The sequence below is a fragment of the Phyllobates terribilis genome, unplaced genomic scaffold (assembly GCF_046119375.1).
Source record: "Phyllobates terribilis strain yellow unplaced genomic scaffold, ASM4611937v1 Scaffold_28__1_contigs__length_16237799, whole genome shotgun sequence".
NCBI classification, from domain to species: Eukaryota; Metazoa; Chordata; class Amphibia; order Anura; family Dendrobatidae; genus Phyllobates; species Phyllobates terribilis.
The window spans coordinates 9221643-9245911 of NW_027362788.1; positions in this window are offsets into that span (position 1 = coordinate 9221643).

A 24269-nucleotide genomic window follows, 5' to 3' on the forward strand; every position below is an offset into this window, starting at 1 on the left:
ATGCTTCGGAACTCTTACATTGTTCTCAGAATTCCGCTGAAGTTTAAACATGCTTTGGTACCCTTCTGTGGTTCTCAGAATTCTGCTGACTTTGAAAAATGCTTCAGAACTCTTCCATTGTTCCAGGAATTCTGCTGTAGTGTAAAAATGCTTCGGAACTCTTCCATTGTGCCAGAAATTCTGCTGAAGTTTAAAAATGCTTCGGAACTCTTCCATTGTTCTCGGAATTCCGCTTACTTTTAAAAATGATTCGGAACTCTTCCATTGTTCTCGGAATTCCGCTGAAGTTTAAGAATGCTTCGGAATTCTTCCATTGTTCTCGGAATTCTGCTGAAGTTTTGAAGTTTAAAAATGCTTCGTAATTCTTCCATTGTTCTCGGAATTCCGCTGACGCTTAAAAATGCTTCACAACTCTTCTATTTTTCTCAGAATTCCGCTGACTTTTAAAAAAGCTTCAGAACTCTTCCATTGTTCTCGGAATTCCGCTGACGTTTAAAAATGCTTCGGAACTCTTCCATTGTTCTCGGAATTCCGCTGACGCTTAAAATTGCTTCAAAACTCTTCAATTGTTCTCGGAATTCCGCTGAAGTTTAAGAATGCTTCGGAACTCTTCCATTGTTCTCGGAATTCTGCTGAAGTTTTGAAGTTTAAAAATGCTTCGGAATTCTTCCATTGTTCTCAGAATTCCGCTGAAGCTTAAAAATGCTTCACAACTCTTCTATTTTTCTCAGAATTCCGCTGACTTTTAAAAATGCTTCAGAACTCTTCCATTGTTCTCGGAATTCCGCTGACATTTAAAAATGCTTCAGAACTCTTCCATTGTTCTCGGAATTCTGCTGAAGTTTAAGAATGCTTCGGAACTCTTCCATTGTTCTCGGAATTCTGCTGAAGTTTAAAAATGCTTCGGAATTCTTCCATTGTTCTCGGAATTCTGCTGAAGTTTTGAAGTTTAAAAATGCTTCGGAATTCTTCCATTGTTCTCGGAATTCCGCTGACGCTTAAAAATGCTTCACAACTCTTCTATTGTTCTCAGAATTCCGCTGACTTTTAAAAATGCTTCAGAACTCTTCCATTGTTCTCGGAATTCCGCTGACGTTTAAAAATGCTTCGGAACTCTTCCATTGTTCTCGGAATTCCGCTGACGCTTAAAATTGCTTCAAAACTCTTCCATTGTTCTCGGAATTCCGCTGAAGTTTAAGAATGCTTCGGAACTCTTCCATTGTTCTCGGAATTCTGCTGAAGTTTTGAAGTTTAAAAATGCTTCGGAATTCTTCCATTGTTCTCAGAATTCCGCTGACGCTTAAAAATGCTTCACAACTCTTCTATTGTTCTCGGAATTCCGCTGACATTTAAAAATGCTTCGGAACTCTTCCATTGTTCTCGGAATTCCGCTGAAGTTTAAGAATGCTTCAGAACTCTGCCATTGTTCTCGGAATTCTGCTGAAGTTTAAAAATGCTTCACAACTCTTCTATTGTTCTCGGAATTCCGCTGACATTTAAAAATGCTTCGGAACTCTTCCATTGTTCTCGGAATTCCGCTGACGCTTAAAATTGCTTCAAAACTCTTGCATTGTTCTCGGAATTCCGCTGAAGTTTAAGAATGCTTCGGAACTCTTCCATTGTTCTCGGAATTCTGCTGAAGTTTTGAAGTTTAAAAATGCTTCGGAATTCTTCCATTGTTCTCGGATTTCCGGTGACGCTTAAAAATGCTTCACAACTCTTCCATTGTTCACGGAATTCCGCAGACTTTTAAAAATGCTTCGGAACTCTTCGATTGTTTTCAAAATTCCGCTGACGTTTAAAAATGCTTCAGAACTCTTCCATTGTTCTCGGAATTCCGGTGAAGTTTAAAAATGCTTCGGAACTCTTACATTGTTCTCAGAATTCCGCTGAAGTTTTAACATGCTTTGGTACCCTTCTATTGTTCTCGGAATTCTGCTGACTTTAAAAAATGGTTCAGAACTCTTCCATTGTGCCAGGAATTCTGCTGAAGTTTAAAAATGCTTCGGAACTCTTCCATTGTTCTCGGAATTCCGCTGACGCTTAAAATTGCTTCAAAACTCTACCATTGTTCTCGGAATTCCGCTGAAGTTTAAGAATGCTTCGGAACTCTTCCATTGTTCTCGGAATTCTGCTGAAGTTTTATAGTTTAAAAATGCTTCGGAATTCTTCCATTGTTCTCAGAATTCCGCTGACGCTTAAAAATGCTTCACAACTCTTCTATTGTTCTCGGAATTCCGCTGACGTTTAAAAATGCTTCAGAACTCTTCCATTGTTCTCGGAAATCCGCTGATGTTTAAAAATGCTTCGGAACTCTTCCATTGTTCTCGGAATTCCGGTGAAGTTTAAAAATGCTTCGGCACTCTTACATTGTTCTCAGAATTCCGCTGAAGTTTAAACATGCTTTGGTACCCTTCTATGGTTCTCGGAATTCTGCTGACTTTGAAAAATGCTTCAGAACTCTTCCATTGTTCCAGGAATTCTGCTGAAGTGTAAAAATGCTTCGGAACTCTTCCATTGTGCCAGAAATTCTGCTGAAGTTTAAAAATGCTTCGGAACTCTTCCATTGTTCTCGGAATTCCGCTTACTTTTAAAAATGCTTCGGAACTCTTCCATTGTTCTCGGAATTCCGCTGAAGTTTAAGAATGCTTCGGAATTCTTCCATTGTTCTCGGAATTCTGCTGAAGTTTTGAAGTTTAAAAATGCTTCGGAATTCTTCCATTGTTCTCGGAATTCCGCTGATGCTTAAAAATGCTTCACAACTCTTCTATTTTTCTCAGAATTCCGCTGACTTTTAAAAAAGCTTCAGAACTCTTCCATTGTTCTCGGAATTCCGCTGACGTTTAAAAATGCTTCGGAATTCTTCCATTGTTCTCGGAATTCCGCTGACGCTTAAAATTGCTTCAAAACTCTTCAATTGTTCTCGGAATTCCGCTGAAGTTTAAGAATGCTTCGGAACTCTTCCATTGTTCTCGGAATTCTGCTGAAGTTTTGAAGTTTAAAAATGCTTCGGAATTCTTCCATTGTTCTCAGAATTCCGCTGACGCTTAAAAATGCTTCACAACTCTTCTATTGTTCTCGGAATTCCGCTGACATTTAAAAATGCTTCGGAACTCTTCCATTGTTCTCGGAATTCTGCTGAAGTTCAAGAATGCTTCGGAACTCTTCCATTGTTCTCGGAATTCTGCTGAAGTTTAAGAATGCTTCGGAACTCTTCCATTGTTCTCGGAATTCTGCTGAAGTTTAAAAATGCTTCGGAACTCTTCCATTGTTCTCGGAATTCCGCTGACATTTAAAAAGGCTTCAGAACTCTTCCATTGTTCTCGGAATTCTGCTGACGTTTAAAAATGCTTCGGAACTCTTACATTGTTCTCAGAATTCCGCTGAAGTTTAAACATGCTTTGGTACCCTTCTATTGTTCTCGGAATTCTGCTGACTTTGAAAAATGCTTCAGAACTCTTCGATTGTTCCAGGAATTCTGCTGAAGTGTAAAAATGCTTCGGAACTCTTCCATTGTTCTCGGAATTCCGCTGACTTTTAAAAATGCTTCGGAACTCTTCCATTGTTCTCGGAATTCCGCTGAAGTTTAAGAATGCTTCGGAATTCTTCCATTGTTTTCGGAATTCTGCTGAAGTTTTGAAGTTTAAAAATGCTTCGGAATTCTTCCATTGTTCTCGGAATTCCGCTGACGCTTAAAAATGATTCACAACTCTTCTATTGTTCTCGGAATTCCGCTGACATTTAAAAATGCTTCGGAATTCTTCCATTGTTCTCGGAATTCCGCTGAAGTTTAAGAATGCTTCAGAACTCTGCCATTGTTCTCGGAATTCTGCTGAAGCTTAAAAATGCTTCACAACTCTTCTATTGTTCTCGGAATTACGCTGACATTTAAAAATGCTTCGGAACTCTTCCATTGTTCTCGGAATTCCGCTGAAGTTTAAGAATGCTTCGGAACTCTTCCATTGTTCTCGGAATTCTGCTGAAGTTTTGAAGTTTAAAAATGCTCCGGAATTCTTCCATTGTTCTCGGATTTCCGGTGACGCTTAAAAATGCTTCACAACTCTTCCATTGTTCACGGAATTCCGCTGACTTTTAAAAATGCTTCGGAACTCTTCGATTGTTTTCAAAATTCCGCTGACGTTTAAAAATGCTTTAGAACTCTTCCATTGTTCTCGGAATTCCGGTGAAGTTTAAAAATGCTTCGGAACTCTTACATTGTTCTCAGAATTCCGCTGAAGGTTTAACATGCTTTGGTACCCTTCTATTGTTCTCGGAATTCTGCTGACTTTTAAAAATGGTTCAGAACTCTTCCATTGTGCCAGGAATTCTGCTGAAGTTTAAAAATGCTTCGGAACTCTTCCATTGTTCTCGGAATTCCGCTGATGTTTAAAAATGCTTCGGAACTCTTCCATTGTTCTCGGAATTCCGGTGAAGTTTAAAAATGCTTCGGAACTCTTACATTGTTCTCAGAATTCCGCTGAAGTTTAAACATGCTTTGGTACCCTTCTATTGTTCTCGGAATTCTGCTGACTTTGAAAAATGCTTCAGAACTCTTCCATTGTTCCAGAAATTCTGCTGAAGTGTAAAAATGCTTCGGAACTCTTCCATTGTTCTCGGAATTCCGCTGACTTTTAAAAATGCTTCGGAACTCTTCCATTGTTCTCGGAATTCCGCTGACTTTTAAAAATGCTTCAGAACTCTTCCATTGTTCCAGGAATTCTGCTGTAGTGTAAAAATGCTTCGGAACTCTTCCATTGTGCCAGAAATTCTGCTGAAGTTTAAAAATGCTTCGGAACTCTTCCATTGTTCTCGGAATTCCGCTTACTTTTAAAAATGCTTCGGAACTCTTCCATTGTTCTCGGAATTCCGCTGAAGTTTAAGAATGCTTCGGAATTCTTCCATTGTTCTCGGAATTCTGCTGAAGTTTTGAAGTTTAAAAATGCTTCGGAATTCTTCCATTGTTCTCGGAATTCCGCTGACGCTTAAAAATGCTTCACAACTCTTCTATTTTTCTCAGAATTCCGCTGACTTTTAAAAAAGCTTCAGAACTCTTCCATTGTTCTCGGAATTCCGCTGACGTTTAAAAATGCTTCGGAACTCTTCCATTGTTCTCGGAATTCCGCTGACGCTTAAAATTGCTTCAAAACTCTTCAATTGTTCTCGGAATTCCGCTGAAGTTTAAGAATGCTTCGGAACTCTTCCATTGTTCTCGGAATTCTGCTGAAGTTTTGAAGTTTAAAAATGCTTCGGAATTCTTCCATTGTTCTCGGAATTCCGCTGACGCTTAAAAATGCTTCACAACTCTTCTATTGTTCTCAGAATTCCGCTGACTTTTAAAAATGCTTCAGAACTCTTCCATTGTTCTCGGAATTCCGCTGACGTTTAAAAATGCTTCGGAACTCTTCCATTGTTCTCGGAATTCCGATGACGCTTAAAATTGCTTCAAAACTCTTCCATTGTTCTCGGAATTCCGCTGAAGTTTAAGAATGCTTCGGAACTCTTCCATTGTTCTCGGAATTCTGCTGAAGTTTTGAAGTTTAAAAATGCTTCGGAATTCTTCCATTGTTCTCAGAATTCCGCTGACGCTTAAAAATGCTTCACAACTCTTCTATTGTTCTCGGAATTCCGCTGACATTTAAAAATGCTTCGGAACTCTTCCATTGTTCTCGGAATTCCGCTGAAGTTTAAGAATGCTTCAGAACTCTGCCATTGTTCTCGGAATTCTGCTGAAGTTTAAAAATGCTTCACAACTCTTCTATTGTTCTCGGAATTCCGCTGACATTTAAAAATGCTTCGGAACTCTTCCATTGTTCTCGGAATTCCGCTGACGCTTAAAATTGCTTCAAAACTCTTCTATTGTTCTCGGAATTCCGCTGACATTTAAAAATGCTTCGGAACTCTGCCATTGTTCTCGGAATTCTGCTGAAGTTTAAAAATGCTTCACAACTCTTCTATTGTTCTCGGAATTCCGCTGACATTTAAAAATGCTTCGGAACTCTTACATTGTTCTCAGAATTCCGCTGAAGTTTTAACATGCTTTGGTACCCTTCTATTGTTCTCGGAATTCTGCTGACTTTAAAAAATGGTTCAGAACTCTTCCATTGTGCCAGGAATTCTGCTGAAGTTTAAAAATGCTTCGGAACTCTTTCATTGTTCTCGGAATTCCGCTGACGCTTAAAATTGCTTCAAAACTCTACCATTGTTCTCGGAATTCCGCTGAAGTTTAAGAATGCTTCGGAACTCTTCCATTGTTCTCGGAATTCTGCTGAAGTTTTATAGTTTAAAAATGCTTCGGAATTCTTCCATTGTTCTCAGAATTCCGCTGACGCTTAAAAATGCTTCACAACTCTTCTATTGTTCTCGGAATTCCGCTGACGTTTAAAAATGCTTCAGAACTCTTCCATTGTTCTCGGAATTCCGCTGATGTTTAAAAATGCTTCGGAACTCTTCCATTGTTCTCGGAATTCCGGTGAAGTTTAAAAATGCTTCGGCACTCTTACATTGTTCTCAGAATTCCGCTGAAGTTTAAACATGCTTTGGTACCCTTCTATGGTTCTCGGAATTCTGCTGACTTTGAAAAATGCTTCAGAACTCTTCCATTGTTCCAGGAATTCTGCTGAAGTGTAAAAATGCTTCGGAACTCTTCCATTGTGCCAGAAATTCTGCTGAAGTTTAAAAATGCTTCGGAACTCTTCCATTGTTCTCGGAATTCCGCTTACTTTTAAAAATGCTTCGGAACTCTTCCATTGTTCTCGGAATTCCGCTGAAGTTTAAGAATGCTTCGGAATTCTTCCATTGTTCTCGGAATTCTGCTGAAGTTTTGAAGTTTAAAAATGCTTCGGAATTCTTCCATTGTTCTCGGAATTCCGCTGATGCTTAAAAATGCTTCACAACTCTTCTATTTTTCTCAGAATTCCGCTGACTTTTAAAAAAGCTTCAGAACTCTTCCATTGTTCTCGGAATTCCGCTGACGTTTAAAAATGCTTCGGAACTCTTCCATTGTTCTCGGAATTCCGCTGACGCTTAAAATTGCTTCAAAACTCTTCAATTGTTCTCGGAATTCCGCTGAAGTTTAAGAATGCTTCGGAACTCTTCCATTGTTCTCGGAATTCTGCTGAAGTTTTGAAGTTTAAAAATGCTTCGGAATTCTTCCATTGTTCTCAGAATTCCGCTGACGCTTAAAAATGCTTCACAACTCTTCTATTGTTCTCGGAATTCCGCTGACATTTAAAAATGCTTCGGAACTCTTCCATTGTTCTCGGAATTCTGCTGAAGTTCAAGAATGCTTCGGAACTCTTCCATTGTTCTCGGAATTCTGCTGAAGTTTAAGAATGCTTCGGAACTCTTCCATTGTTCTCGGAATTCTGCTGAAGTTTAAAAATGCTTCGGAACTCTTCCATTGTTCTCGGAATTCCGCTGACATTTAAAAAGGCTTCAGAACTCTTCCATTGTTCTCGGAATTCTGCTGACGTTTAAAAATGCTTCGGAACTCTTACATTGTTCTCAGAATTCCGCTGAAGTTTAAACATGCTTTGGTACCCTTCTATTGTTCTCGGAATTCTGCTGACTTTGAAAAATGCTTCAGAACTCTTCCATTGTTCCAGGAATTCTGCTGAAGTGTAAAAATGCTTAGGAACTCTTCCATTGTTCTCGGAATTCCGCTGACTTTTAAAAATGCTTCGGAACTCTTCCATTGTTCTCGGAATTCCGCTGAAGTTTAAGAATGCTTCGGAATTCTTCCATTGTTTTCGGAATTCTGCTGAAGTTTTGAAGTTTAAAAATGCTTCGGAATTCTTCCATTGTTCTCGGAATTCCGCTGACGCTTAAAAATGATTCACAACTCTTCTATTGTTCTCGGAATTCCGCTGACATTTAAAAATGCTTCGGAATTCTTCCATTGTTCTCGGAATTCCGCTGAAGTTTAAGAATGCTTCAGAACTCTGCCATTGTTCTCGGAATTCTGCTGAAGTTTAAAAATGCTTCACAACTCTTCTATTGTTCTCGGAATTACGCTGACATTTAAAAATGCTTCGGAACTCTTCCATTGTTCTCGGAATTCCGCTGAAGTTTAAGAATGCTTCGGAACTCTTCCATTGTTCTCGGAATTCTGCTGAAGTTTTGAAGTTTAAAAATGCTCCGGAATTCTTCCATTGTTCTCGGATTTCCGGTGACGCTTAAAAATGCTTCACAACTCTTCCATTGTTCACGGAATTCCGCTGACTTTTAAAAATGCTTCGGAACTCTTCGATTGTTTTCAAAATTCCGCTGACGTTTAAAAATGCTTTAGAACTCTTCCATTGTTCTCGGAATTCCGGTGAAGTTTAAAAATGCTTCGGAACTCTTACATTGTTCTCAGAATTCCGCTGAAGTTTTAACATGCTTTGGTACCCTTCTATTGTTCTCGGAATTCTGCTGACTTTTAAAAATGGTTCAGAACTCTTCCATTGTGCCAGGAATTCTGCTGAAGTTTAAAAATGCTTCGGAACTCTTCCATTGTTCTCGGAATTCCGCTGATGTTTAAAAATGCTTCGGAACTCTTCCATTGTTCTCGGAATTCCGGTGAAGTTTAAAAATGCTTCGGAACTCTTACATTGTTCTCAGAATTCCGCTGAAGTTTAAACATGCTTTGGTACCCTTCTATTGTTCTCGGAATTCTGCTGACTTTGAAAAATGCTTCAGAACTCTTCCATTGTTCCAGAAATTCTGCTGAAGTGTAAAAATGCTTTGGAACTCTTCCATTGTTCTCGGAATTCCGCTGACTTTTAAAAATGCTTCGGAACTCTTCCATTGTTCTCGGAATTCCGCTGACTTTTAAAAATGCTTCAGAACTCTTCCATTGTTCCAGGAATTCTGCTGTAGTGTAAAAATGCTTCGGAACTCTTCCATTGTGCCAGAAATTCTGCTGAAGTTTAAAAATGCTTCGGAACTCTTCCATTGTTCTCGGAATTCCGCTTACTTTTAAAAATGCTTCGGAACTCTTCCATTGTTCTCGGAATTCCGCTGAAGTTTAAGAATGCTTCGGAATTCTTCCATTGTTCTCGGAATTCTGCTGAAGTTTTGAAGTTTAAAAATGCTTCGGAATTCTTCCATTGTTCTCGGAATTCCGCTGACGCTTAAAAATGCTTCACAACTCTTCTATTTTTCTCAGAATTCCGCTGACTTTTAAAAAAGCTTCAGAACTCTTCCATTGTTCTCGGAATTCCGCTGACGTTTAAAAATGCTTCGGAACTCTTCCATTGTTCTCGGAATTCCGCTGACGCTTAAAATTGCTTCAAAACTCTTCAATTGTTCTCGGAATTCCGCTGAAGTTTAAGAATGCTTCGGAACTCTTCCATTGTTCTCGGAATTCTGCTGAAGTTTTGAAGTTTAAAAATGCTTCGGAATTCTTCCATTGTTCTCGGAATTCCGCTGACGCTTAAAAATGCTTCACAACTCTTCTATTGTTCTCAGAATTCCGCTGACTTTTAAAAATGCTTCAGAACTCTTCCATTGTTCTCGGAATTCCGCTGACGTTTAAAAATGCTTCGGAACTCTTCCATTGTTCTCGGAATTCCGATGACGCTTAAAATTGCTTCAAAACTCTTCCATTGTTCTCGGAATTCCGCTGAAGTTTAAGAATGCTTCAGAACTCTGCCATTGTTCTCGGAATTCTGCTGAAGTTTAAAAATGCTTCACAACTCTTCTATTGTTCTCGGAATTCCGCTGACATTTAAAAATGCTTCGGAACTCTTCCATTGTTCTCGGAATTCCGCTGACGCTTAAAATTGCTTCAAAACTCTTGCATTGTTCTCGGAATTCCGCTGAAGTTTAAGAATGCTTCGGAACTCTTCCATTGTTCTCGGAATTCTGCTGAAGTTTTGAAGTTTAAAAATGCTTCGGAATTCTTCCATTGTTCTCGGATTTCCGGTGACGCTTAAAAATGCTTCACAACTCTTCCATTGTTCACGGAATTCCGCAGACTTTTAAAAATGCTTCGGAACTCTTCGATTGTTTTCAAAATTCCGCTGACGTTTAAAAATGCTTCAGAACTCTTCCATTGTTCTCGGAATTCCGGTGAAGTTTAAAAATGCTTCGGAACTCTTACATTGTTCTCAGAATTCCGCTGAAGTTTTAACATGCTTTGGTACCCTTCTATTGTTCTCGGAATTCTGCTGACTTTAAAAAATGGTTCAGAACTCTTCCATTGTGCCAGGAATTCTGCTGAAGTTTAAAAATGCTTCGGAACTCTTCCATTGTTCTCGGAATTCCGCTGATGTTTAAAAATGCTTCGGAACTCTTCCATTGTTCTCGGAATTCCGGTGAAGTTTAAAAATGCTTCGGAACTCTTACATTGTTCTCAGAATTCCGCTGAAGTTTAAACATGCTTTGGTACCCTTCTATTGTTCTCGGAATTCTGCTGACTTTGAAAAATGCTTCGGAACTCTTCCATTGTTCTCGGAATTCCGCTGACGCTTAAAATTGCTTCAAAACTCTACCATTGTTCTCGGAATTCCGCTGAAGTTTAAGAATGCTTCGGAACTCTTCCATTGTTCTCGGAATTCTGCTGAAGTTTTATAGTTTAAAAATGCTTCGGAATTCTTCCATTGTTCTCAGAATTCCGCTGACGCTTAAAAATGCTTCACAACTCTTCTATTGTTCTCGGAATTCCGCTGACGTTTAAAAATGCTTCAGAACTCTTCCATTGTTCTCGGAATTCCGCTGATGTTTAAAAATGCTTCGGAACTCTTCCATTGTTCTCGGAATTCCGGTGAAGTTTAAACATGCTTTGGTACCCTTCTATTGTTCTCGGAATTCTGCTGACTTTGAAAAATGCTTCGGAACTCTTCCATTGTTCTCGGAATTCCGCTGACGCTTAAAATTGCTTCAAAACTCTACCATTGTTCTCGGAATTCCGCTGAAGTTTAAGAATGCTTCGGAACTCTTCCATTGTTCTCGGAATTCTGCTGAAGTTTTGAAGTTTAAAAATGCTTCGGAACTCTGCCATTGTTCTCGGAATTCTGCTGAAGTTTAAAAATGCTTCACAACTCTTCTATTGTTCTCGGAATTCCGCTGACATTTAAAAATGCTTCGGAACTCTTACATTGTTCTCAGAATTCCGCTGAAGTTTTAACATGCTTTGGTACCCTTCTATTGTTCTCGGAATTCTGCTGACTTTAAAAAATGGTTCAGAACTCTTCCATTGTGCCAGGAATTCTGCTGAAGTTTAAAAATGCTTCGGAACTCTTCCATTGTTCTCGGAATTCCGCTGACGCTTAAAATTGCTTCAAAACTCTACCATTGTTCTCGGAATTCCGCTGAAGTTTAAGAATGCTTCGGAACTCTTCCATTGTTCTCGGAATTCTGCTGAAGTTTTATAGTTTAAAAATGCTTCGGAATTCTTCCATTGTTCTCAGAATTCCGCTGACGCTTAAAAATGCTTCACAACTCTTCTATTGTTCTCGGAATTCTGCTGACATTTAAAAATGCTTCGGAACTCTTCCATTGTTCTCGGAATTCCGCTGAAGTTTAAGAATGCTTCAGAACTCTGCCATTGTTCTCGGAATTCTGCTGAAGTTTAAAAATGCTTCACAACTCTTCTATTGTTCTCGGAATTCCGCTGACATTTAAAAATGCTTCGGAACTCTTCCATTGTTCTCGGAATTCCGCTGACGCTTAAAATTGCTTCAAAACTCTTCTATTGTTCTCGGAATTCCGCTGACATTTAAAAATGCTTCGGAACTCTGCCATTGTTCTCGGAATTCTGCTGAAGTTTAAAAATGCTTCACAACTCTTCTATTGTTCTCGGAATTCCGCTGACATTTAAAAATGCTTCGGAACTCTTACATTGTTCTCAGAATTCCGCTGAAGTTTTAACATGCTTTGGTACCCTTCTATTGTTCTCGGAATTCTGCTGACTTTAAAAAATGGTTCAGAACTCTTCCATTGTGCCAGGAATTCTGCTGAAGTTTAAAAATGCTTCGGAACTCTTCCATTGTTCTCGGAATTCCGCTGACGCTTAAAATTGCTTCAAAACTCTACCATTGTTCTCGGAATTCCGCTGAAGTTTAAGAATGCTTCGGAACTCTTCCATTGTTCTCGGAATTCTGCTGAAGTTTTATAGTTTAAAAATGCTTCGGAATTCTTCCATTGTTCTCAGAATTCCGCTGACGCTTAAAAATGCTTCACAACTCTTCTATTGTTCTCGGAATTCCGCTGACGTTTAAAAATGCTTCAGAACTCTTCCATTGTTCTCGGAATTCCGCTGATGTTTAAAAATGCTTCGGAACTCTTCCATTGTTCTCGGAATTCCGGTGAAGTTTAAAAATGCTTCGGCACTCTTACATTGTTCTCAGAATTCCGCTGAAGTTTAAACATGCTTTGGTACCCTTCTATGGTTCTCGGAATTCTGCTGACTTTGAAAAATGCTTCAGAACTCTTCCATTGTTCCAGGAATTCTGCTGAAGTGTAAAAATGCTTCGGAACTCTTCCATTGTGCCAGAAATTCTGCTGAAGTTTAAAAATGCTTCGGAACTCTTCCATTGTTCTCGGAATTCCGCTTACTTTTAAAAATGCTTCGGAACTCTTCCATTGTTCTCGGAATTCCGCTGAAGTTTAAGAATGCTTCGGAATTCTTCCATTGTTCTCGGAATTCTGCTGAAGTTTTGAAGTTTAAAAATGCTTCGGAATTCTTCCATTGTTCTCGGAATTCCGCTGATGCTTAAAAATGCTTCACAACTCTTCTATTTTTCTCAGAATTCCGCTGACTTTTAAAAAAGCTTCAGAACTCTTCCATTGTTCTCGGAATTCCGCTGACGTTTAAAAATGCTTCGGAACTCTTCCATTGTTCTCGGAATTCCGCTGACGCTTAAAATTGCTTCAAAACTCTTCAATTGTTCTCGGAATTCCGCTGAAGTTTAAGAATGCTTCGGAACTCTTCCATTGTTCTCGGAATTCTGCTGAAGTTTTGAAGTTTAAAAATGCTTCGGAATTCTTCCATTGTTCTCAGAATTCCGCTGACGCTTAAAAATGCTTCACAACTCTTCTATTGTTCTCGGAATTCTGCTGAAGTTTAAGAATGCTTCGGAACTCTTCCATTGTTCTCGGAATTCTGCTGAAGTTTAAAAATGCTTCGGAACTCTTCCATTGTTCTCGGAATTCCGCTGATGTTTAAAAATGCTTCGGAACTCTTCCATTGTTCTCGGAATTCCGGTGAAGTTTAAAAATGCTTCGGAACTCTTACATTGTTCTCAGAATTCCGCTGAAGTTTAAACATGCTTTGGTACCCTTCTATTGTTCTCGGAATTCTGCTGACTTTGAAAAATGCTTCAGAACTCTTCCATTGTTCCAGAAATTCTGCTGAAGTGTAAAAATGCTTTGGAACTCTTCCATTGTTCTCGGAATTCCGCTGACTTTTAAAAATGCTTCGGAACTCTTCCATTGTTCTCGGAATTCCGCTGACTTTTAAAAATGCTTCAGAACTCTTCCATTGTTCCAGGAATTCTGCTGTAGTGTAAAAATGCTTCGGAACTCTTCCATTGTGCCAGAAATTCTGCTGAAGTTTAAAAATGCTTCGGAACTCTTCCATTGTTCTCGGAATTCCGCTTACTTTTAAAAATGCTTCGGAACTCTTCCATTGTTCTCGGAATTCCGCTGAAGTTTAAGAATGCTTCGGAATTCTTCCATTGTTCTCGGAATTCTGCTGAAGTTTTGAAGTTTAAAAATGCTTCGGAATTCTTCCATTGTTCTCGGAATTCCGCTGACGCTTAAAAATGCTTCACAACTCTTCTATTTTTCTCAGAATTCCGCTGACTTTTAAAAAAGCTTCAGAACTCTTCCATTGTTCTCGGAATTCCGCTGACGTTTAAAAATGCTTCGGAACTCTTCCATTGTTCTCGGAATTCCGCTGACGCTTAAAATTGCTTCAAAACTCTTCAATTGTTCTCGGAATTCCGCTGAAGTTTAAGAATGCTTCGGAACTCTTCCATTGTTCTCGGAATTCTGCTGAAGTTTTGAAGTTTAAAAATGCTTCGGAATTCTTCCATTGTTCTCGGAATTCCGCTGACGCTTAAAAATGCTTCACAACTCTTCTATTGTTCTCAGAATTCCGCTGACTTTTAAAAATGCTTCAGAACTCTTCCATTGTTCTCGGAATTCCGCTGACGTTTAAAAATGCTTCGGAACTCTTCCATTGTTCTCGGAATTCCGATGACGCTTAAAATTGCTTCAAAACTCTTCCATTGTTCTCGGAATTCCGCTGAAGTTTAAGAATGCTTCAGAACTCTGCCATTGTTCTCGGAATTCTGCTGAAGTTTAAAAATGCTTCACAACTCTTCTATTGTTCTCGGAATTCCGCTGACATTTAAAAATGCTTCGGAACTCTTCCATTGTTCTCGGAATTCCGCTGACGCTTAAAATTGCTTCAAAACTCTTGCATTGTTCTCGGAATTCCGCTGAAGTTTAAGAATGCTTCGGAACTCTTCCATTGTTCTCGGAATTCTGCTGAAGTTTTGAAGTTTAAAAATGCTTCGGAATTCTTCCATTGTTCTCGGATTTCCGGTGACGCTTAAAAATGCTTCACAACTCTTCCATTGTTCACGGAATTCCGCAGACTTTTAAAAATGCTTCGGAACTCTTCGATTGTTTTCAAAATTCCGCTGACGTTTAAAAATGCTTCAGAACTCTTCCATTGTTCTCGGAATTCCGGTGAAGTTTAAAAATGCTTCGGAACTCTTACATTGTTCTCAGAATTCCGCTGAAGTTTTAACATGCTTTGGTACCCTTCTATTGTTCTCGGAATTCTGCTGACTTTAAAAAATGGTTCAGAACTCTTCCATTGTGCCAGGAATTCTGCTGAAGTTTAAAAATGCTTCGGAACTCTTCCATTGTTCTCGGAATTCCGCTGATGTTTAAAAATGCTTCGGAACTCTTCCATTGTTCTCGGAATTCCGGTGAAGTTTAAAAATGCTTCGGAACTCTTACATTGTTCTCAGAATTCCGCTGAAGTTTAAACATGCTTTGGTACCCTTCTATTGTTCTCGGAATTCTGCTGACTTTGAAAAATGCTTCGGAACTCTTCCATTGTTCTCGGAATTCCGCTGACGCTTAAAATTGCTTCAAAACTCTACCATTGTTCTCGGAATTCCGCTGAAGTTTAAGAATGCTTCGGAACTCTTCCATTGTTCTCGGAATTCTGCTGAAGTTTTATAGTTTAAAAATGCTTCGGAATTCTTCCATTGTTCTCAGAATTCCGCTGACGCTTAAAAATGCTTCACAACTCTTCTATTGTTCTCGGAATTCCGCTGACGTTTAAAAATGCTTCAGAACTCTTCCATTGTTCTCGGAATTCCGCTGATGTTTAAAAATGCTTCGGAACTCTTCCATTGTTCTCGGAATTCCGGTGAAGTTTAAAAATGCTTCGGCACTCTTACATTGTTCTCAGAATTCCGCTGAAGTTTAAACATGCTTTGGTACCCTTCTATGGTTCTCGGAATTCTGCTGACTTTGAAAAATGCTTCAGAACTCTTCCATTGTTCCAGGAATTCTGCTGAAGTGTAAAAATGCTTCGGAACTCTTCCATTGTGCCAGAAATTCTGCTGAAGTTTAAAAATGCTTCGGAACTCTTCCATTGTTCTCGGAATTCCGCTTACTTTTAAAAATGCTTCGGAACTCTTCCATTGTTCTCGGAATTCCGCTGAAGTTTAAGAATGCTTCGGAATTCTTCCATTGTTCTCGGAATTCTGCTGAAGTTTTGAAGTTTAAAAATGCTTCGGAATTCTTCCATTGTTCTCGGAATTCCGCTGATGCTTAAAAATGCTTCACAACTCTTCTATTTTTCTCAGAATTCCGCTGACTTTTAAAAAAGCTTCAGAACTCTTCCATTGTTCTCGGAATTCCGCTGAAGTTTAAACATGCTTTGGTACCCTTCTATTGTTCTCGGAATTCTGCTGACTTTGAAAAATGCTTCGGAACTCTTCCATTGTTCTCGGAATTCCGCTGACGCTTAAAATTGCTTCAAAACTCTACCATTGTTCTCGGAATTCCGCTGAAGTTTAAGAATGCTTCGGAACTCTTCCATTGTTCTCGGAATTCTGCTGAAGTTTTATAGTTTAAAAATGCTTCGGAATTCTTCCATTGTTCTCAGAATTCCGCTGACGCTTAAAAATGCTTCACAACTCTTCTATTGTTCTCGGAATTCCGCTGACGTTTAAAAATGCTTCAGAACTCTTCCATTGTTCTCGGAATTCCGCTGATGTTTAAAAATGCTTCGGAACTCTTCCATTGTTCTCGGAATTCCGCTGACGCTTAAAATTGCTTCAAAACTCTTCAATTGTTCTCGGAATTCCGCTGAAGTTTAAGAATGCTTCGGAACTCTTCCATTGTTCTCGGAATTCTGCTGAAGTTTTGAAGTTTAAAAATGCTTCGGAATTCTTCCATTGTTCTCAGAATTCCGCTGACGCTTAAAAATGCTTCACAACTCTTCTATTGTTCTCGGAATTCCGCTGACATTTAAAAATGCTTCGGAACTCTTCCATTGTTCTCGGAATTCTGCTGAAGTTCAAGAATGCTTCGGAACTCTTCCATTGTTCTCGGAATTCTGCTGAAGTTTAAGAATGCTTCGGAACTCTTCCATTGTTCTCGGAATTCTGCTGAAGTTTAAAAATGCTTCGGAACTCTTCCATTGTTCTCGGAATTCCGCTGACATTTAAAAAGGCTTCAGAACTCTTCCATTGTTCTCGGAATTCTGCTGACGTTTAAAAATGCTTCGGAACTCTTCCATTGTTCTCGGAATTCCGCTGATGTTTAAAAATGCTTCGGAACTCTTCCATTGTTCTCGGAATTCCGGTGAAGTTTAAAAATGCTTCGGAACTCTTACATTGTTCTCAGAATTCAGCTGAAGTTTAAACATGCTTTGGTACCCTTCTATTGTTCTCGGAATTCTGCTGACTTTGAAAAATGCTTCAGAACTCTTCCATTTTTCCAGGAATTCTGCTGAAGTGTAAAAATGCTTCGGAACTCTTCCATTGTTCTCGGAATTCCGCTGACATTTAAAAATGCTTCGGAACTCTTCCATTGTTCTCGGAATTCCGCTGAAGTTTAAGAATGCTTCGGAATTCTTCCATTGTTTTCGGAATTCTGCTGAAGTTTTGAAGTTTAAAAATGCTTCGGAATTCTTCCATTGTTCTCGGAATTCCGCTGACGCTTAAAAATGATTCACAACTCTTCTATTGTTCTCGGAATTCCGCTGACATTTAAAAAGGCTTCAGAACTCTTCCATTGTTCTCGGAATTCTGCTGACGTTTAAAAATGCTTCGGAACTCTTACATAGTTCTCAGAATTCCGCTGAAGTTTAAACATGCTTTGGTACCCTTCTATTGTTCTCGGAATTCTGCTGACTTTGAAAAATGCTTCAGAACTCTTCCATTGTTCCAGGAATTCTGCTGAAGTGTAAAAATGCTTCGGAACTCTTCCATTGTTCTCGGAATTCCGCTGACTTTTAAAAATGCTTCGGAACTCTTCCATTGTTCTCGGAATTCCGCTGAAGTTTAAGAATGCTTCGGAATTCTTCCATTGTTTTCGGAATTCTGCTGAAGTTTTGAAGTTTAAAAATGCTTCGGAATTCTTCCATTGTTCTCGGAATTCCGCTGACGCTTAAAAATGATTCACAACTCTTCTATTGTTCTCGGAATTCCGCTGACATTTAAAAATGCTTCGGAATTCTTCCATTGTTCTCGGAATTCCGCTGAAGTTTAAGAATGCTTCAGAACTCTGCCATTGTTCTCGGAATTCTGCTGAAGTTTAAAAATGCTTCACAACTCTTCTATTGTTCTCGGAATTCCGCTGACATTTAAAAATGCTTCGGAACTCTTCCATTGTTCTCGGAATTCCGCTGAAGTTTAAGAATGCTTCGGAACTCTTCCATTGTTCTCGGAATTCTGCTGAAGTTTTGAAGTTTAAAAATGCTCCGGAATTCTTCCATTGTTCTCGGATTTCCGGTGACGCTTAAAAATGCTTCACAACTCTTCCATTGTTCACGGAATTCCGCTGACTTTTAAAAATGCTTCGGAACTCTTCGATTGTTTTCAAAATTCCGCTGACGTTTAAAAATGCTTTAGAACTCTTCCATTGTTCTCGGAATTCCGGTGAAGTTTAAAAATGCTTCGGAACTCTTACATTGTTCTCAGAATTCCGCTGAAGTTTTAACATGCTTTGGTACCCTTCTATTGTTCTCGGAATTCTGCTGACTTTTAAAAATGGTTCAGAACTCTTCCATTGTGCCAGGAATTCTGCTGAAGTTTAAAAATGCTTCAGAACTCTTCCATTGTTCTCGGAATTCCGCTGATGTTTAAAAATGCTTCGGAACTCTTCCATTGTTCTCGGAATTCCGGTGAAGTTTAAAAATGCTTCGGAACTCTTACATTGTTCTCAGAATTCCGCTGAAGTTTAAACATGCTTTGGTACCCTTCTATTGTTCTCGGAATTCTGCTGACTTTGAAAAATGCTTCAGAACTCTTCCATTGTTCCAGAAATTCTGCTGAAGTGTAAAAATGCTTCGGAACTCTTCCATTGTTCTCGGAATTCCGCTGACTTTTAAAAAAGCTTCAGAACTCTTCCATTGTTCTCGGAATTCCGCTGACGTTTAAAAATGCTTCGGAACTCTTCCATTGTTCTCGGAATTCCGCTGACGCTTAAAATTGCTTCAAAACTCTTCAATTGTTCTCGGAATTCCGCTGAAGTTTAAGAATGCTTCGGAACTCTTCCATTGTTCTCGGAATTCTGCTGAAGTTTTGAAGTTTAAAAATGCTTCGGAATTCTTCCATTTTTCTCAGAATTCCGCTGACGCTTAAAAATGCTTCACAACTCTTCTATTGTTCTCGGAATTCCGCTGACATTTAAAAATGCTTCGGAACTCTTCCATTGTTCTCGGAATTCTGCTGAAGTTCAAGAATGCTTCGGAACTCTTCCATTGTTCTCGGAATTCTGCTGAAGTTTAAGAATGCTTCGGAACACTTCCATTGTTCTCGGAATTCTGCTGAAGTGTAAAAATGCTTCGGAACTCTTCCATTGTTCTCGTAATTCCGCTGACTTTTAAAAATGCTTCGGAACTCTTCCATTGTTCTCGGAATTCCGCTGAAGTTTAAGAATGCTTCGGAATTCTTCCATTGTTTTCGGAATTCTGCTGAAGTTTTGAAGTTTAAAAATGCTTCGGAATTCTTCCATTGTTCTCGGAATTCCGCTCACGCTTAAAAATGCTTCACAACTCTTCTATTTTTCTCAGAATTCCGCTGACTTTTAAAAATGCTTCAGAACTCTTCCATTGTTCTCGGAATTCCGCTGACATTTAAAAATGCTTCAGAACTCTTCCATTGTTCTCGGAATTCTGCTGAAGTTTAAGAATGCTTCGGAACTCTTCCATTGTTCTCGGAATTCCGCTGAAGTTTAAGAATGCTTCGGAATTCTTCCATTGTTCTCGGAATTCTGCTGAAGTTTTGAAGTTTAAAATGCTTCGGAATTCTTCCATTGTTCTCGGAATTCCGCTGACGCTTAAAAATGCTTCACAACTCTTCTATTTTTCTCAGAATTCCGCTGACTTTTAAAAAAGCTTCAGAACTCTTCCATTGTTCTCGGAATTCCGCTGACGTTTAAAAATGCTTCGGAATTCTTCCATTGTTCTCAGAATTCCGCTGACGCTTAAAAATGATTCACAACTCTTCTATTGTTCTCGGAATTCCGCTGACATTTAAAAATGCTTCGGAACTCCTCCATTGTTCTCGGAATTCCGCTGAAGTTTAAGAATGCTTCAGAACTCTGCCATTGTTCTCGGAATTCTGCTGAAGTTTAAAAATGCTTCACAACTCTTCTATTGTTCTCGGAATTCCGCTGACATTTAAAAATGCTTCGGAACTCTTCCATTGTTCTCGGAATTCCGCTGAAGTTTAAGAATGCTTCGGAACTCTTCCATTGTTCTCGGAATTCTGCTGAAGTTTTGAAGTTTAAAAATGCTCCGGAATTCTTCCATTGTTCTCGGATTTCCGGTGAAGCTTAAAGATGCTTCACAACTCTTCCATTGTTCACGGAATTCCGCTGACTTTTAAAAATGCTTCGGAACTCTTCGATTGTTTTCAAAATTCCGCTGACGTTTAAAAATGCTTCAGAACTCTTCCATTGTTCTCGGAATTCCGGTGAAGTTTAAAAATGCTTCGGAACTCTTACATTGTTCTCAGAATTCCGCTGAAGTTTTAACATGCTTTGGTACCCTTCTATTGTTCTCGGAATTCTGCTGACTTTTAAAAATGGTTCAGAACTCTTCCATTGTGCCAGGAATTCTGCTGAAGTTTAAAAATGCTTCGGAACTCTTCCATTGTTCTCGGAATTCCGCTGATGTTTAAAAATGCTTCGGAACTCTTCCATTGTTCTCGGAATTCCGGTGAAGTTTAAAAATGCTTCGGAACTCTTACATTGTTCTCAGAATTCCGCTGAAGTTTAAACATGCTTTGGTACCCTTCTATTGTTCTCGGAATTCTGCTGACTTTGAAAAATGCTTCAGAACTCTTCCATTGTTCCAGGAATTCTGCTGAAGTGTAAAAATGCTTCGGAACTCTTCCATTGTTCTCGGAATTCCGCTGACTTTTAAAAATGCTTCGGAACTCTTCCATTGTTCTCGGAATTCCGCTGAAGTTTAAGAATGCTTCGGAATTCTTCCATTGTTTTCGGAATTCTGCTGAAGTTTTGAAGTTTAAAAATGCTTCGGAATTCTTCCATTGTTCTCGGAATTCCGCTGATGCTTAAAAATGCTTCAAAACTCTTCTATTGTTCTCAGAATTCCGCTGACTTTTAAAAATGCTTCAGAACTCTTCCATTGTTCTCGGAATTCCGCTGACGTTTAAAAATGCTTCGGAACTCTTCCATTGTTCTCGGAATTCCGCTGACGCTTAAAATTGCTTCAAAACTCTTCCATTGTTCTCGGAATTCCGCTGACGTTTAAAAATGCTTCGGAACTCTTCCATTGTTCTCGGAATTCTGCTGAAGATTAAGAATGCTTCGGAACTCTTCCATTGTTCTCGGAATTCTGCTGAAGTTTAAAAATGCTTCGGAATTCTTCCATTGTTCTCGGAATTCTGCTGAAGTTTTGAAGTTAAAAATGCTTCGGAATTCTTCCATTGTTCTCGGAATTCCGCTGACGCTTAAAAATGCTTCACAACTCTTCTATTGTTCTCGGAATTCCGCTGACATTTAAAAATGCTTCGGAATTCTTCCATTGTTCTCGGAATTCCGCTGAAGTTTAAGAATGCTTCAGAACTCTGCCATTGTTCTCGGAATTCTGCTGAAGTTTAAAAATGCTTCACAACTCTTCTATTGTTCTCGGAATTCCGCTGACATTTAAAAATGCTTCGGAACTCTTCCATTGTTCTCGGAATTCCGCTGAAGTTTAAGAATGCTTCGGAACTCTTCCATTGTTCTCGGAATTCTGCTGAAGTTTTGAAGTTTAAAAATGCTCCGGAATTCTTCCATTGTTCTCGGATTTCCGGTGACGCTTAAAAATGCTTCACAACTCTTCCATTGTTCACGGAATTCCGCTGACTTTTAAAAATGCTTCGGAACTCTTCGATTGTTTTCAAAATTCAGCTGACGTTTAAAAATGCTTTAGAACTCTTCCATTGTTCTCGGAATTCCGGTGAAGTTTAAAAATGCTTCGGAACTCTTACATTGTTCTCAGAATTCCGCTGAAGTTTTAACATGCTTTGGTACCCTTCTATTGTTCTCGGAATTCTGCTGACTTTTAAAAATGGTTCAGAACTCTTCCATTGTGCCAGGAATTCTGCTGAAGTTTAAAAATGCTTCGGAACTCTTCCATTGTTCTCGGAATTCCGCTGATGTTTAAAAATGCTTCGGAACTCTTCCATTGTTCTCGGAATTCCGGTGAAGTTTAAAAATGCTTCGGAACTCTTACATTGTTCTCAGAATTCCGCTGAAGTTTAAACATGCTTTGGTACCCTTCTATTGTTCTCGGAATTCTGCTGACTTTGAAAAATGCTTCAGAACTCTTCCATTGTTCCAGAAATTCTGCTGAAGTGTAAAAATGCTTCGGAACTCTTCCATTGTTCTCGGAATTCCGCTGACTTTTAAAAATGCTTCGGAACTCTTCCATTGTTCTCGGAATTCCGCTTACTTTTAAAAATGCTTCGGAACTCTTCCATTGTTCTCGGAATTCCGCTGAAGTTTAAGAATGCTTCGGAATTCTTCCATTGTTCTCGGAATTCTGCTGAAGTTTTGAAGTTTAAAAATGCTTCGGAATTCTTCCATTGTTCTCGGAATTCCGCTGACGCTTAAAAATGCTTCACAACTCTTCTATTTTTCTCAGAATTCCGCTGACTTTTAAAAAAGCTTCAGAACTCTTCCATTGTTCTCGGAATTCCGCTGACGTTTAAAAATGCTTCGGAACTCTTCCATTGTTCTCGGAATTCCGCTGACGCTTAAAATTGCTTCAAAACTCTTCAATTGTTCTCGGAATTCCGCTGAAGTTTAAGAATGCTTCGGAACTCTTCCATTGTTCTCGGAATTCTGCTGAAGTTTTGAAGTTTAAAAATGCTTCGGAATTCTTCCATTTTTCTCAGAATTCCGCTGACGCTTAAAAATGCTTCACAACTCTTCTATTGTTCTCGGAATTCCGCTGACATTTAAAAATGCTTCGGAACTCTTCCATTGTTCTCGGAATTCTGCTGAAGTTCAAGAATGCTTCGGAACTCTTCCATTGTTCTCGGAATTCTGCTGAAGTTTAAGAATGCTTCGGAACACTTCCATTGTTCTCGGAATTCTGCTGAAGTGTAAAAATGCTTCGGAACTCTTCCATTGTTCTCGTAATTCCGCTGACTTTTAAAAATGCTTCGGAACTCTTCCATTGTTCTCGGAATTCCGCTGAAGTTTAAGAATGCTTCGGAATTCTTCCATTGTTTTCGGAATTCTGCTGAAGTTTTGAAGTTTAAAAATGCTTCGGAATTCTTCCATTGTTCTCGGAATTCCGCTCACGCTTAAAAATGCTTCACAACTCTTCTATTTTTCTCAGAATTCCGCTGACTTTTAAAAAAGCTTCAGAACTCTTCCATTGTTCTCGGAATTCCGCTGACGTTTAAAAATGCTTCGGAACTCTTCCATTGTTCTCGGAATTCCGCTGACGCTTAAAATTGCTTCAAAACTCTTCAATTGTTCTCGGAATTCCGCTGAAGTTTAAGAATGCTTCGGAACTCTTCCATTGTTCTCGGAATTCTGCTGAAGTTTTGAAGTTTAAAAATGCTTCGGAATTCTTCCATTTTTCTCAGAATTCCGCTGACGCTTAAAAATGCTTCACAACTCTTCTATTGTTCTCGGAATTCCGCTGACATTTAAAAATGCTTCGGAACTCTTCCATTGTTCTCGGAATTCTGCTGAAGTTCAAGAATGCTTCGGAACTCTTCCATTGTTCTCGGAATTCTGCTGAAGTTTAAGAATGCTTCGGAACACTTCCATTGTTCTCGGAATTCTGCTGAAGTGTAAAAATGCTTCGGAACTCTTCCATTGTTCTCGTAATTCCGCTGACTTTTAAAAATGCTTCGGAACTCTTCCATTGTTCTCGGAATTCCGCTGAAGTTTAAGAATGCTTCGGAATTCTTCCATTGTTTTCGGAATTCTGCTGAAGTTTTGAAGTTTAAAAATGCTTCGGAATTCTTCCATTGTTCTCGGAATTCCGCTCACGCTTAAAAATGCTTCACAACTCTTCTATTTTTCTCAGAATTCCGCTGACTTTTAAAAATGCTTCAGAACTCTTCCATTGTTCTCGGAATTCCGCTGACATTTAAAAATGCTTCAGAACTCTTCCATTGTTCTCGGAATTCTGCTGAAGTTTAAGAATGCTTCGGAACTCTTCCATTGTTCTCGGAATTCCGCTGAAGTTTAAGAATGCTTCGGAATTCTTCCATTGTTCTCGGAATTCTGCTGAAGTTTTGAAGTTTAAAATGCTTCGGAATTCTTCCATTGTTCTCGGAATTCCGCTGACGCTTAAAAATGCTTCACAACTCTTCTATTTTTCTCAGAATTCCGCTGACTTTTAAAAAAGCTTCAGAACTCTTCCATTGTTCTCGGAATTCCGCTGACGTTTAAAAATGCTTCGGAATTCTTCCATTGTTCTCAGAATTCCGCTGACGCTTAAAAATGATTCACAACTCTTCTATTGTTCTCGGAATTCCGCTGACATTTAAAAATGCTTCGGAACTCCTCCATTGTTCTCGGAATTCCGCTGAAGTTTAAGAATGCTTCAG